Source organism: Magallana gigas, chromosome 1 (assembly GCF_963853765.1).
Source record: "Magallana gigas chromosome 1, xbMagGiga1.1, whole genome shotgun sequence".
NCBI classification, from domain to species: domain Eukaryota; kingdom Metazoa; phylum Mollusca; class Bivalvia; order Ostreida; family Ostreidae; genus Magallana; species Magallana gigas.
Window position 1 is genome coordinate 31,154,511 of NC_088853.1, and position 16,303 is coordinate 31,170,813.

The 16,303-nt window shown below is 31.7% G+C and overlaps 1 long non-coding RNA gene across 4 annotated transcripts; it reads right to left on the reverse strand.

The window, feature by feature from the left end:
* Window positions 1-2,988: 2,988 nt before the first annotated feature.
* On the reverse strand, window positions 2,989-10,493 carry LOC136269979 (uncharacterized). 4 transcript variants are annotated; one of them, XR_010707603.1, is made up of 5 exons: window positions 10,224-10,493; window positions 8,622-9,851; window positions 7,809-7,957; window positions 5,394-7,436; window positions 3,514-5,021 (listed from the first exon to the last, which is right to left on the reverse strand). It is a non-coding gene; the product is annotated as an uncharacterized lncRNA (long non-coding RNA). The 4 variants fall into 4 exon arrangements; XR_010707605.1 differs by lacking the exons at window positions 8,622-9,851; window positions 10,224-10,493 and adding an exon at window positions 2,989-3,127 and having other exon boundaries at window positions 3,792-5,021; window positions 7,809-8,610; XR_010707604.1 differs by lacking the exon at window positions 8,622-9,851.
* Between the last annotated feature and the right edge of the window lie 5,810 nt (window positions 10,494-16,303).

Sequence of the window (16,303 nt, forward strand, 5' to 3'; positions counted from 1 at the left end):
TGTTATTGTACGTTTTATTTAATTCATCAAATCATTTATGACGTCACAATGGTTCTAGCACCAAAAAAAAAGACCCACTGGAATCCTGCACTAGATCTTGTCCTTAAATATGACATACATACAGACACTTTCATATGAGAGTTTTGCTATCGATTTTAACAAAACTTAAAAAGCATTCCATGCGTGCGGCGAATATTCTTACCTGTTCGGAGAGAAAAAAACTTTAAACAGTATTGATATGAATACCAACAGCTAAATATTTAGAAAGGCCAATTTTTTTTGCCTACATTTTGTAACACCGGCTTTTCACGATTGTATCTCTTTCTATAACTTCACTTTCAGATGAACTTTCTTACACATTCATACAGAAATGTGACATAGCTGGTTATCATGCATTAAAAATATATACATGTTTAGAACTTCCACTTAGCTTTACATTGGCTGCATAAGCTTTATATAATTCATAACTAGTTTTAATGAGTCAATGAGAAATTGTTTTAAACTAATTGTCATTTTCAGTTAAAGAGAGTTGAGAAATAATTAACTTCATTATTACTGTTGTTAAAGTTAACAAGCATTCTTTGTATTGCATAAGCAATACACGTCCCCTACCGGTTTGTGAAAATTGTGATAACAATGCACTGTTATGCAGAATATCAAACCCGAACATTAAAAAAATTGGAATTTAAAAAAAATAATTTTCTCAAAAATATGTCAACCAGACGCTACAAAAATGTAAACTTGATCTGTAGTTTGACATTTTGAAGCTGTTCAGCAAAGAACAAGGGGCAGTAAGCATATATTATTTGCCCAATATTTTTTAAAATTTTCAAATAAGCTCAATCATTGACATGATTTGATTTTTTTGTTGATGAGATGTTTATTTTTCAATATATAGTCGCAAAATTGTCACCGATGTTTTTTTAGTAGAGATATCCCTTTTTTGATCTGAGTAATTTTCCGGATATCGCGTATTTCCTATGAAATGGTCACATTCCCAACAAGAATTAGATATGGCCGCATGCAAACAACACGGTAAAATTTTAACAGATCCATCAAAATAACGAAAGAATTTTATTCTCAAAATATTTTGTTGTTGTTTGCATGCGGCCACTGTTAAAAAAATAAATTATGTTGTTTTACGATGGGCGAATTTTTCGGTTCCGGTTTCGGTTTTTATACACAGCAGACGTAAACAAAAGTGAGAGTCGGACGACAGCAATAGAAATGAAGGCAAAATCATTTCGTTAACTGGTAAGACTGTGTGAAAATAGTATAAGACTTAAAGATACAGCTATGCATTATGAATTTAAATGGGGTATTGTAATTGATCTGCATTCTTAACCATGTTTACGGGATCGACAGCTGACCGAGCGATCGATAACTTGCATAATTGACAGTAATCGCTAACTACACCATGTGAAATACATTAGGCTATAGTCTTATTTCTAGTACGTAGTTTTAAAATGTAATAAAAGTTTAAAGGAAAGAGATATCGATATTGTTCATGAAACTGCTTCCGTTTACAATGAAAACTAAGATTAGTAAGAACACGGCTACATTTTAAATTGCTTTTGATCAACAGTTGATTGAATGTCAGCTATAGCTGATTGAGTATAGCATTACGACAATAGGTTGACATTTCGCAACACATGGAATATTCATTTAACAATCAAAAAATCATGTTTTCAGTCTATTTATCAAATTGCCCTCTAGTACCAGGGCTATGTTAATTTGTGTTTTGAGTAAATGATACCCTAGCACACAACTGCTATTTGTGTATTTTATAAGAAATCTGTTATTCTTATGTTTTAAAATAGATCTACATTTTATACCTTATTGTATTTAAATTATTTAGATAATCGCTTTTATAAAAATTGGGCAATGTAGATGTATGAATTTAATGGTTATGTATATAGAATACATGTATGTTCTAAAAACCCATGGTCATATTATTTTTATACAAGTAATATCCTGTAACATGTTTATTGAAATTCTTTCTTTCATTCTTACTGTAATTGGTAAACATTTTCTTTACATACATGTAAATGTAACAAAATCAATATCCAATTTCCTATTTAGTATTTACCTTCTCTACTATTGCCCTCGCTTTTCGGCCTCTAGAGAATCCGAAACACACACACAATTGATTAAAATAAATAAACGAACATGTATATATTATTAACCCTATCGTATCGTATATAGTGATTGTCATTTCACATCATTAAGTAACACATTTATAATTGAACATGTATAAGAATATAAAATGAATATGATATTTTTAAAAATTGATTTTTTTTTCAATTCAGTATTTAGCATCTTTGACAAATGGTGAGCTTCAATGCAAGAGAGGTATGGGAATTCTGAAAACATGCATACAAGGGTGACATAGATCCCATGACGTAATGCTGCAAAAGAAATCTCAGTGATCTGATTGTTGCTGTTTTTCTTACTAAAGCTTGCAAAGGAATAAACAGTGCCATTTGCACACGAATTATGAAAGTGATTGATATCATCTGACATGGTAAACTATGACAATCTTGATGATCTGCCGATATGGATAGTCACTACATTTCAGGAACACAATATCTTATATGGATTGAACATTTTTTCTGGAGCCATTACTTAATTAATGCATGTGTGGTACAGCCAATGTCGCACTGGTGTGAAAGTTGATGGGGTCAGTTCTTTGATACCTTGATTACAAAAGACACACACTCTCTATGGAAGAGCTACTCAGGACTGTGTTTTCAGCAATTATGTGTACTTCAAAAAGTAAACAAAGTGAAACATAAAAGTGACAGCGGTTTTAAGTAAATGAAATTCATTGTTCCTTTTTTAGCTCACCTGAGCTGAAAGCTTAAAGGTATCACACCGGTAATTGTTTTCACTATATAGCACTATAGAGGGGAAAAAATTCTTAAAAATCAGTTTGTATTCCTCATGACAAAATATTCGGAGGAAATGTTATTTGTTACCTATCTCATCAGCTAACACCATAAAATGGGCAAGCGATACTGCATTTTCTCAAAATATCTAGCTCCAAACAGGTCTACCCTCAAAACCACGTGTTTTCCATTTGTATGTAAACAGACTGCACACTCCCCAGGAAGCTGCTGCATGTGCCCTGAAAGAAGTAGTCCCTGTGAAAAAAGATCATCACCTAACAAAATACATGAAATATCCTACTCAGTGGTACAAAATTTTTTAAAACTTAGTAAAGGAAAATGTAAAAATGCAGTCAAGGAAAAAAATTATTCTGAAGTATATATGGAACTACAATTGACTAAGTTCATTTTGATTGGCCGATTACCGGTGTGATACCTTGAAGAGACTCTAAAAATGTCAGATCCCTTTCAAATTTGCACCTGAGAATTCCCAATCAACTGTCACCAAATCCCTAAAACCCTGTCCCCAAGCTCCCAATATTTCTTTAGCTATTGAGGATTTATCTCCCTTACTCAGACTGAAGAAAATAGCACAGATGAAACACATTTGGAGCCTCACATAATGCATGACCTGAAGCCAATTTTTATCCTTAAAACAACAAGATACAAAATCAACTTGGTACCAAATCAGAGCATATACATTTTTCTTTACATCAAAATAAAAATATTCCATTAGAGTCACTTTATTATGCAATCATTGCATAACAAAGAAGAAATTTACCTCTATTGTTCACACATTTCATAACTATATTGTGAATTATCAGGTCAAAAATGAAATCTGTATCTGGTAAATTTATATATCAGGTAAAGCCTGTTTACTTGTCTACACACTGCCATACTCACTTTTATCTAAAAGCAGCATGGTAACACAGGACAGCCCAAATGATATCAGCATGTAATGGAGCTCAGATCTGCTCTGACAACCATAAATCTTGCTTTGATGATAAGAAATGTAAAAGAAACAACTGGGATGCAACTTCATTCTGTGATTTATGTAACATTCTATCTGTAGAGCAAAAGTAGCCATGAAATTTCAATTGGACACACTTAATTATACCCCTCATCAGGCCATCCCTATAGAGTTTGAAGAGAATTACTGATCAATGATGATTGATACATGTTAGATAATTTACAGCAAGAGCAATATGCATATACATGGAGTAATTCAATAAGGCAATGCATTTCTGATGCATATTTACAAGAGAAATCACATAAGTGCATGCCATATCACAATACTAAAAAAAGAATCATACCAACCCCCATAGTTGTGGATATGGGTGGGGCATCTATATTGTACCCATACATGTTACATGATATGATTTCATTCAAATTTTGATTTTCATTACTTAGAATAGGACAGGTGTGCTGAGGTTTCCATATAAAAAATAGTAATATCTCCTTCTAAACATTTTAACAATGACTAATGTTTCAATATCTTAGGCCATTCAAACATAAATATCAGTATTTGTATTTTGTAAATAAGGAACTCCCCTTAAAATGTGGAAAGAAACTGATTTTTTGGCTATATTGCATAAAAACATTTTCTGGTAAACTGAAATTCATCAGTTTTTAAGGATAAAAAGCATGAAAAGCTCCTAGATTCAATCATGATGATATTATATATACTTGACTCATAATGACCTTCTCAACCAAATGCATGAAACCTCTTTTCTACACAAAATATGCATCTGTGGGATCTTGTAAATGGTGTTAAAGCATGTTTTTGCCTTAAAGTATTACAAATGGATAATTCAATGTAAAATAGACATACACATAGCACATATTTGTCCAAATCCTCTCATTCCTTGAATCATGACTATGTAGGAAATGAAATGAAATCTCACATCAGGTGAGCAAAAATCAAAAAAATTAAAGTTTTTGTCAAAATAATCCTTCGTTAGAGTGTTCATGTTCTTCTTCGCATTGTTTCGCAATTGTCGCTTAATTCTGTAACTTGCCCGTAAACCTAAAAATTGGTCATTCGATGAAAAACTAGTCGCTGCGTACTCTTACGACAAAGTCTGAGGGCACCATATATGACTGCGACAACTGATCTGCACACTTTTACAGCATCTAGAACACAGAAACCAATATTCTAAGCTCCAGTGACTTCATATCATCCATTTCAAAAGGTTTGTTTTATCATATATTGAAAATTTAATGTTTTCCACACCAAAAATCATCATTTTTCATATTTTTTTCATTAAAAAATTTTAAAAGCATTTTTCAATCTTCAGACTGCAGAAACTAATTTCTGTCACCAAGATTTGACATAAAATACAGAAAACTTGCATCTGCATGCATTTTTACAATTTACCACACAGCCCTTCAAGGTATCACACCGGTAATTGTTTTCACTATATAGCACTATAGAGGGGAAAAAATTCTTAAAAATCAGTTTGTATTCCTCATGACAAAATATTCGGAGGAAATGTTATTTGTTACCTATCTCATCAGCTAACACCATAAAATGGGCAAGCGATACTGCATTTTCTCAAAATATCTAGCTCCAAACAGGTCTACCCTCAAAACCACGTGTTTTCCATTTGTATGTAAACAGACTGCACACTCCCCAGGAAGCTGCTGCATGTGCCCTGAAAGAAGTAGTCCCTGTGAAAAAAGATCATCACCTAACAAAATACATGAAATATCCTACTCAGTGGTACAAAAATTTTTAAAACTTAGTAAAGGAAAATGTAAAAATGCAGTCAAGGAAAAAAATTATTCTGAAGTATATATGGAACTACAATTGACTAAGTTCATTTTGATTGGCCGATTACCGGTGTGATACCTTGAAGAGACTCTAAAAATGTCAGATCCCTTTCAAATTTGCACCTGAGAATTCCCAATCAACTGTCACCAAATCCCTAAAACCCTGTCCCCAAGCTCCCAATATTTCTTTAGCTATTGAGGATTTATCTCCCTTACTCAGACTGAAGAAAATAGCACAGATGAAACACATTTGGAGCCTCACATAATGCATGACCTGAAGCCAATTTTTATCCTTAAAACAACAAGATACAAAATCAACTTGGTACCAAATCAGAGCATATACATTTTTCTTTACATCAAAATAAAAATATTCCATTAGAGTCACTTTATTATGCAATCATTGCATAACAAAGAAGAAATTTACCTCTATTGTTCACACATTTCATAACTATATTGTGAATTATCAGGTCAAAAATGAAATCTGTATCTGGTAAATTTATATATCAGGTAAAGCCTGTTTACTTGTCTACACACTGCCATACTCACTTTTATCTAAAAGCAGCATGGTAACACAGGACAGCCCAAATGATATCAGCATGTAATGGAGCTCAGATCTGCTCTGACAACCATAAATCTTGCTTTGATGATAAGAAATGTAAAAGAAACAACTGGGATGCAACTTCATTCTGTGATTTATGTAACATTCTATCTGTAGAGCAAAAGTAGCCATGAAATTTCAATTGGACACACTTAATTATACCCCTCATCAGGCCATCCCTATAGAGTTTGAAGAGAATTACTGATCAATGATGATTGATACATGTTAGATAATTTACAGCAAGAGCAATATGCATATACATGGAGTAATTCAATAAGGCAATGCATTTCTGATGCATATTTACAAGAGAAATCACATAAGTGCATGCCATATCACAATACTAAAAAAAGAATCATACCAACCCCCATAGTTGTGGATATGGGTGGGGCATCTATATTGTACCCATACATGTTACATGATATGATTTCATTCAAATTTTGATTTTCATTACTTAGAATAGGACAGGTGTGCTGAGGTTTCCATATAAAAAATAGTAATATCTCCTTCTAAACATTTTAACAATGACTAATGTTTCAATATCTTAGGCCATTCAAACATAAATATCAGTATTTGTATTTTGTAAATAAGGAACTCCCCTTAAAATGTGGAAAGAAACTGATTTTTTGGCTATATTGCATAAAAACATTTTCTGGTAAACTGAAATTCATCAGTTTTTAAGGATAAAAAGCATGAAAAGCTCCTAGATTCAATCATGATGATATTATATATACTTGACTCATAATGACCTTCTCAACCAAATGCATGAAACCTCTTTTCTACACAAAATATGCATCTGTGGGATCTTGTAAATGGTGTTAAAGCATGTTTTTGCCTTAAAGTATTACAAATGGATAATTCAATGTAAAATAGACATACACATAGCACATATTTGTCCAAATCCTCTCATTCCTTGAATCATGACTATGTAGGAAATGAAATGAAATCTCACATCAGGTGAGCAAAAATCAAAAAAATTAAAGTTTTTGTCAAAATAATCCTTCGTTAGAGTGTTCATGTTCTTCTTCGCATTGTTTCGCAATTGTCGCTTAATTCTGTAACTTGCCCGTAAACCTAAAAATTGGTCATTCGATGAAAAACTAGTCGCTGCGTACTCTTACGACAAAGTCTGAGGGCACCATATATGACTGCGACAACTGATCTGCACACTTTTACAGCATCTAGAACACAGAAACCAATATTCTAAGCTCCAGTGACTTCATATCATCCATTTCAAAAGGTTTGTTTTATCATATATTGAAAATTTAATGTTTTCCACACCAAAAATCATCATTTTTCATATTTTTTTCATTAAAAAATTTTAAAAGCATTTTTCAATCTTCAGACTGCAGAAACTAATTTCTGTCACCAAGATTTGACATAAAATACAGAAAACTTGCATCTGCATGCATTTTTACAATTTACCACACAGCCCTTCAAGGTATCACACCGGTAATTGTTTTCACTATATAGCACTATAGAGGGGAAAAAATTCTTAAAAATCAGTTTGTATTCCTCATGACAAAATATTCGGAGGAAATGTTATTTGTTACCTATCTCATCAGCTAACACCATAAAATGGGCAAGCGATACTGCATTTTCTCAAAATATCTAGCTCCAAACAGGTCTACCCTCAAAACCACGTGTTTTCCATTTGTATGTAAACAGACTGCACACTCCCCAGGAAGCTGCTGCATGTGCCCTGAAAGAAGTAGTCCCTGTGAAAAAAGATCATCACCTAACAAAATACATGAAATATCCTACTCAGTGGTACAAAAATTTTTAAAACTTAGTAAAGGAAAATGTAAAAATGCAGTCAAGGAAAAAAATTATTCTGAAGTATATATGGAACTACAATTGACTAAGTTCATTTTGATTGGCCGATTACCGGTGTGATACCTTGAAGAGACTCTAAAAATGTCAGATCCCTTTCAAATTTGCACCTGAGAATTCCCAATCAACTGTCACCAAATCCCTAAAACCCTGTCCCCAAGCTCCCAATATTTCTTTAGCTATTGAGGATTTATCTCCCTTACTCAGACTGAAGAAAATAGCACAGATGAAACACATTTGGAGCCTCACATAATGCATGACCTGAAGCCAATTTTTATCCTTAAAACAACAAGATACAAAATCAACTTGGTACCAAATCAGAGCATATACATTTTTCTTTACATCAAAATAAAAATATTCCATTAGAGTCACTTTATTATGCAATCATTGCATAACAAAGAAGAAATTTACCTCTATTGTTCACACATTTCATAACTATATTGTGAATTATCAGGTCAAAAATGAAATCTGTATCTGGTAAATTTATATATCAGGTAAAGCCTGTTTACTTGTCTACACACTGCCATACTCACTTTTATCTAAAAGCAGCATGGTAACACAGGACAGCCCAAATGATATCAGCATGTAATGGAGCTCAGATCTGCTCTGACAACCATAAATCTTGCTTTGATGATAAGAAATGTAAAAGAAACAACTGGGATGCAACTTCATTCTGTGATTTATGTAACATTCTATCTGTAGAGCAAAAGTAGCCATGAAATTTCAATTGGACACACTTAATTATACCCCTCATCAGGCCATCCCTATAGAGTTTGAAGAGAATTACTGATCAATGATGATTGATACATGTTAGATAATTTACAGCAAGAGCAATATGCATATACATGGAGTAATTCAATAAGGCAATGCATTTCTGATGCATATTTACAAGAGAAATCACATAAGTGCATGCCATATCACAATACTAAAAAAAGAATCATACCAACCCCCATAGTTGTGGATATGGGTGGGGCATCTATATTGTACCCATACATGTTACATGATATGATTTCATTCAAATTTTGATTTTCATTACTTAGAATAGGACAGGTGTGCTGAGGTTTCCATATAAAAAATAGTAATATCTCCTTCTAAACATTTTAACAATGACTAATGTTTCAATATCTTAGGCCATTCAAACATAAATATCAGTATTTGTATTTTGTAAATAAGGAACTCCCCTTAAAATGTGGAAAGAAACTGATTTTTTGGCTATATTGCATAAAAACATTTTCTGGTAAACTGAAATTCATCAGTTTTTAAGGATAAAAAGCATGAAAAGCTCCTAGATTCAATCATGATGATATTATATATACTTGACTCATAATGACCTTCTCAACCAAATGCATGAAACCTCTTTTCTACACAAAATATGCATCTGTGGGATCTTGTAAATGGTGTTAAAGCATGTTTTTGCCTTAAAGTATTACAAATGGATAATTCAATGTAAAATAGACATACACATAGCACATATTTGTCCAAATCCTCTCATTCCTTGAATCATGACTATGTAGGAAATGAAATGAAATCTCACATCAGGTGAGCAAAAATCAAAAAAATTAAAGTTTTTGTCAAAATAATCCTTCGTTAGAGTGTTCATGTTCTTCTTCGCATTGTTTCGCAATTGTCGCTTAATTCTGTAACTTGCCCGTAAACCTAAAAATTGGTCATTCGATGAAAAACTAGTCGCTGCGTACTCTTACGACAAAGTCTGAGGGCACCATATATGACTGCGACAACTGATCTGCACACTTTTACAGCATCTAGAACACAGAAACCAATATTCTAAGCTCCAGTGACTTCATATCATCCATTTCAAAAGGTTTGTTTTATCATATATTGAAAATTTAATGTTTTCCACACCAAAAATCATCATTTTTCATATTTTTTTCATTAAAAAATTTTAAAAGCATTTTTCAATCTTCAGACTGCAGAAACTAATTTCTGTCACCAAGATTTGACATAAAATACAGAAAACTTGCATCTGCATGCATTTTTACAATTTACCACACAGCCCTTCAAGGTATCACACCGGTAATTGTTTTCACTATATAGCACTATAGAGGGGAAAAAATTCTTAAAAATCAGTTTGTATTCCTCATGACAAAATATTCGGAGGAAATGTTATTTGTTACCTATCTCATCAGCTAACACCATAAAATGGGCAAGCGATACTGCATTTTCTCAAAATATCTAGCTCCAAACAGGTCTACCCTCAAAACCACGTGTTTTCCATTTGTATGTAAACAGACTGCACACTCCCCAGGAAGCTGCTGCATGTGCCCTGAAAGAAGTAGTCCCTGTGAAAAAAGATCATCACCTAACAAAATACATGAAATATCCTACTCAGTGGTACAAAAATTTTTAAAACTTAGTAAAGGAAAATGTAAAAATGCAGTCAAGGAAAAAAATTATTCTGAAGTATATATGGAACTACAATTGACTAAGTTCATTTTGATTGGCCGATTACCGGTGTGATACCTTGAGTGAGCTCAGCTATTCTGATCACTTGTTGTTTGGCGTCCGTCTGTCTGTCTTCTTTTACATTTTCGACTTCTTTTCCCAAACCACTGGGCCAATATCAACCTAACTTTGCACAAATCATCCTTATTTAGGTGAAAGGATTTAAGTTTATTAAAATGAAGGACCACACCTTCCCTCAAAGGGAGATATTTAAGAATTTAAAATTTGTTGGTACATGTTTCTTTAAAAAATCCTCTCCTCAAAAACCATTAGGCCAGAAAAGGTGATACTTGTGTGAAAGCATCCTCAGGTAGTGTAGATTCAAGTTTGTTCAAATCATGGTCCCTGGGGGTAGGGTGGGGCCACAACTTTTTGTGCAAGATCTACTGTACTTATTTGTCAACATATTTTGAATCTGATATTGTACACTAAGTGCTTATTTGATAAGCTTTTGTCGCTCAGGTGAGGGATGTGGCCTCTGGGCCTCTTGTTTAATGATTTAGAAATCTGTGATATTTTCATTAGAACTATTATACTATTTCATCCAACTGTATAAACTTTATAGATAAAAAGTATTTAATCAATTATCTGACGTGTAATTTACTAATGTATGCACTATAAGGGTCATTATCAAAATATGCAGACTTTTGAAAAATGTAAAACATGAGAAAATTATTGCTGAAAAAATTACTTTGATTGCAAAAAACACATTTAACAAACAATGAAGTATAACATCTAAAAATTTGCAAACATTGGAATCTACCATTTGGTTGATAATTAGACTAAAATGTAATGAACTGTAAAAATTTGGTCAGTGGTGTAACAGGCATATAGTATAGGAAAAAATTCTTAAATAAAATAAAATAATTCTTTTAAAATGATGGACATAAAGTTTATATCAACAAACTTCATTTAAAGTTATCAGAATTAGATAACAGAAAATATTTGACACATTTACATAGTGACCAACATAACATTTGAGACAAAGTCTTGATGTTACTCAACATATTTTTAATTTGAGCATTAAAAAGAACACAACTGGATTTTTCTTTTAATGGAGCATAAAAAAGACATTACTATAAATGCACTGGTGTTTTGAAATATACATGTATCATTGCCAGTTAAATTTATTTGGAGAAAAATGTACATGTTACACCACTGATTATTATGTTTTACCACTGACTTAAAGTTACACCAATGACCTAGCGATAATAAATAAGAGATAAGCGCATTAAATTTTGTAAAATAAACTAATCTCTATTTTTGATTGCATTTAAAACATGATAAATTTGATCTTAAATAAAAGTTTTCGTACCTCATTCTTTCATAATCTGAAGAGAGATACACTGTTACACCACTTATAATCATTGTTACACCACTGACACAAAAACGGCATGTAGATGTTTTTTTTACACGAATTCACTCATTCTTTGATGTTATATTTCATACTATTGGCATCCACACACTTTTATCTTCCTTGTATCGAGTTCGAACTTTCTTTGGCTCATCAATCTCACAAACAACATCGTCAATACTATACCAGCTCATATCAATCATACATTTTGGATAATAATATTGAAATTTCTCCAATTTTCTCCAAAATCTATGCATACAACTCGTATTCACTTCCTCTTTGTTTCTATATGTTTCTTGAAGCTCAGCTAGCATTTGTTACCTTTAAGAATTTGAAAGATTTTAATATAACATAATAGGGAATGTGAAATGTCAGTGGAATAACATATCTTATAATACACTATAAGTCATTAAAAAGTTTGATTTTTTAATAAAAATAAAATGTGGATAATTTCATTTCTTTATTAGAATAAATTTATTTTTACTTTTATCTTTTAATCAAGTATTTAAATGAGTAAAACATAATTAGAGCATACAAAATGTCAATGGTGTTTCAAATAATGTCAATGGTATAACAGGTCCCATTTTCCAGATTAAGAAAACACAATTGCAATTAAATAGTCAAGCTTTCTTTATTGTGACAGTGTCTAACTTGTAAAATTGATAAATAACAATTGTTCAAAATGCTCAAAATATAAATGAAATGGAAGGAAAAGTAAAATAATTAAATAATGTCATGTGGTGTAACAGTTTTTTCAGTGGTGTAACAACAATTTTTGGTTACACCACTGACCGTTATACCACTGATGTATCCATAGTAAATGTAGCAGTATGACCCAAGAGAACAGATACTACACAAAGCTACATAGCCTATGTTATAATGTGATAAACATTCATCATTTATGTGAAAAACTTTTTTGTTCTTTCATATTAGAAAACCTTAAATAGCACGTTATCCCACTGACACAGTTTACATTGTATTTTTCGGAGTATACTAACATTTTCTGCCATATTTTCTATCACAATGATGTCATCACTGATACATTTATCTTTTTAGTAGCAGGGAATGATGTCACTATGATGTGGGGGATTCCAACTGTAGTACAATATTATTTACTTGATGTATTTTAAGATATTTTTATATAATTTGCCTTGTAACACCAATGACAAAAATTTTTTGTACAAGCATATATCTCATCAAATTCATTGTTTTTAAAAGAGAACTTGTTAAGGAGCATAGCAGAAATTAAAATATGAATGTTGTTTTGAAAATTAACGGTGATTTTTGGAATAAAACATCAATATTATTGAAGATATTGTAGGGTAAAGACGTTGGAAAAATTTAATGACAACATAAATTCACTGAAATCTCATAACAAATAATATTTTTTTTATACTTTAAGCAGTAAAATTGTCGATTAATTTGTTCATCAATATAGGTTTAAGTTTCTAAAATCCAATAGTACTGTATATATTCCCCAGAACATTATTTTTCCCCCTTTAAATTGACACTGACACAAAAGGCTGCATATTTTGAGAATGACCCATAAAATTATAACAAGGAGAACAATATGCAAACATTTAAGATTGTTTGTGATGAACACTAGTCAGTGGTTGTTTTGTTTGTTAATTATGTAATGTGTGAATGTTAGAATTCACCTTCATTGAAATGAAGTATCAATTGCTTTATTAATAAAAAAAAACCATTTTATTATGAAATTGAGTTTTAGTCATGCTAAGAAAAGAGGTTAACGTTGTGATTAATATGTGGTAATAAATGATGAACTATGTCATGATAAATTATTAAACAAATATTGTCCCATTAAATCCCCCAAATTCTTGATCTACATTGTCTCACCCCACCCAGCTGAACTTGGGTACTTGCATTTGCTGGGGTGGACTGGTGTTCCATTAAGGGGAAGTTTATGACTCCCATCCATTTAGCAAAATGCACAGATACTGGGGATAAACACCGGCTCTTTAGCCTTCATGGTTGGACAAGGATTTAACTAACAACCCCTCCACCCCCACCCCACCCCATCCAACCCCCAAAACTGCTTGTTAATTTTGTTACTTATTTTTTTTTTATTTCATGTAACTTATATGGTTGATTTTATAAAAATATCACATGATTTCTGTTCTTTAGGGAGCAATAAGTGTTAAAAACAAATAATCACTGAAATTCATGAGTTTTTGTGCATAAATTGATATTTGAATTTATTGTTTTACTGCAAATTCAGATTTTAATCATTTTATTTCTATCTGCAGTTTTTTCTTTGACTTCAGTGTGTATTCTACACTCATTTTAATACCATATAAAAGAAGCATACATATGCATACAGTACATAAATATTCTATTCAAAAGGTACTGGTATACATTTCCTTAATTTTTTTTTTTTTTGATAGAAAAAAACCTTTTTATCTCAAGATCAAAGTTTTAGTCATTTTTATGGCAAAGATTATGTTTTCCTATGACTTGTTTTGTTTTATTGTAGTAGGAATCACCGGATATTATCTGATATAATTTTGAAAAGACAAGATATTTTTAAAAAATCCAGAAATTAGTGATATTTTGGCTTTTTTCCTATTCTTGCCCTCAAAATGACAAAAATGTATATTTTCATTAAAAATGTGGCTTAAATAGGGTTAACAGATCATAATTTATTAAAAAATAACCATGAAATGTTTTCAATGCATTGGGCAAATTTTCGGTCTTAATGCCCCTTGTTCTTTTAATATTATTCCTCAAACGCATAAAGAAAAACAGTGTGGAAAACTGAAGTGGGATAGACAGACGGACTGACGGACTGGTGAAAACCGGTAGGGGACTAATAACAAACTTCAATAAAATTATATGGAAATAAAAATTTTGTTTCTGCGTACTGCTTCTAATTACAAACCACGTTTAATCAGAAAAAAAATCTGAGTAAATAGTTAAATAGTTAGTGAAAAAATAATAGAAACAGCCATTTTGTAAGGCGAGTTCTTGTTGCCTACATTTTGTATCACCGTTCTCTTGCGATTTAATCTCTTCCTATGACTTTACTTTCAGATGAACTTTCTTTTACGTTCATGCAGAAGTGTGACATAGTTGGTGATCTGGCGTGATAAAATATACATGTTACTAGTTTTAGCTTGCTTCTACAATGATTGCTCCAGCTTTAAATAACTGCTAATTAGTTTTAATAAGAAATTGATTCATTTGAAAAAAAAAAATATAATCAAGTAAATTGACAAATACTTACATTGCAGCCTCAAAATTATTTGCAGAAAAACAATATGGTAAACTTTGTTTACATACCCTGCTGCAAAGTTAAGAACTAAAACAAAAAATGATACACAAACTTACTTTAATACTTCGATAATTAACCTTTGCATCGAATCACTGCCATAATTCTCTTTCAACATGAATTATATGAATTTTAGACATATCGAGTGATAAGTCGTCTACACTTTGTTGATTGCGTTAAAATGTTCGTTAGGGAGTCCTTATCTTTAGGACATTATTTTGAAGCATTTTGTTCTCTATCACATTTAGATCTGAAAACTGGGCAGGCAAAGTCAGACAACTCTTTCTTTTCGATCAGTTCTTCAACACCTTATCTTCAACAAATTCAACCACAAACAGTCTCCAACATACAAACGTATGTCAATTAAAAAAATAAGCTATTAACCTGCATCTACTGCGACGAAAAACAAACAAGAATTAGAGTTCATATTATTGTGTCATATTAAGGGTAATCCTTTTCTGAATATAGCACTGAGAATCATATTTAAGAGGCGTTGATGTTAAATTATATATATATATATATATATATATATATATATATATATATATATATATATATATATATACTGAAAGTACTCTTTATATTCTAACAAAAATATTAATCTTTGAAACAACAATTTATTGCAATCTAGAAGCAAAAGAAAAAAAAAACAAAACAAAACAAATACAGGTGCATCATGCAAATTATGAGATTTTGGTTACGTCAAATTTACAAAAAAATGCCAAAAAAATCAAGCCCGGACATTTCCATATCCCTTTGTAAAACGGCGTGTGAAACAGACAAAGTGACATTACAATGTAGAGAGCTCCGCTTGAAAAATATAGCAATGTGGAAGCCATCATAGGAAGGGTAAAGTTGGTCAGCTCTCGCCTTTTATAGAAATCTATACCATAGAATGTTGATAGACAGAATCAGAAACGACTGCAAACACTATTATGTAATTGCAAATCATACTGTAATAAAGCTGTTTCAAACAAGCATTATGATAGTATTGCATAAGCAATACACGTCCCCTACCGGTTTGTATTACTCTATGAAGGCTTCGACGCATACATCTATTTCAAAACTATTATAAACGAGATGTTATGCCTTAATCAGGGATAAAAGAA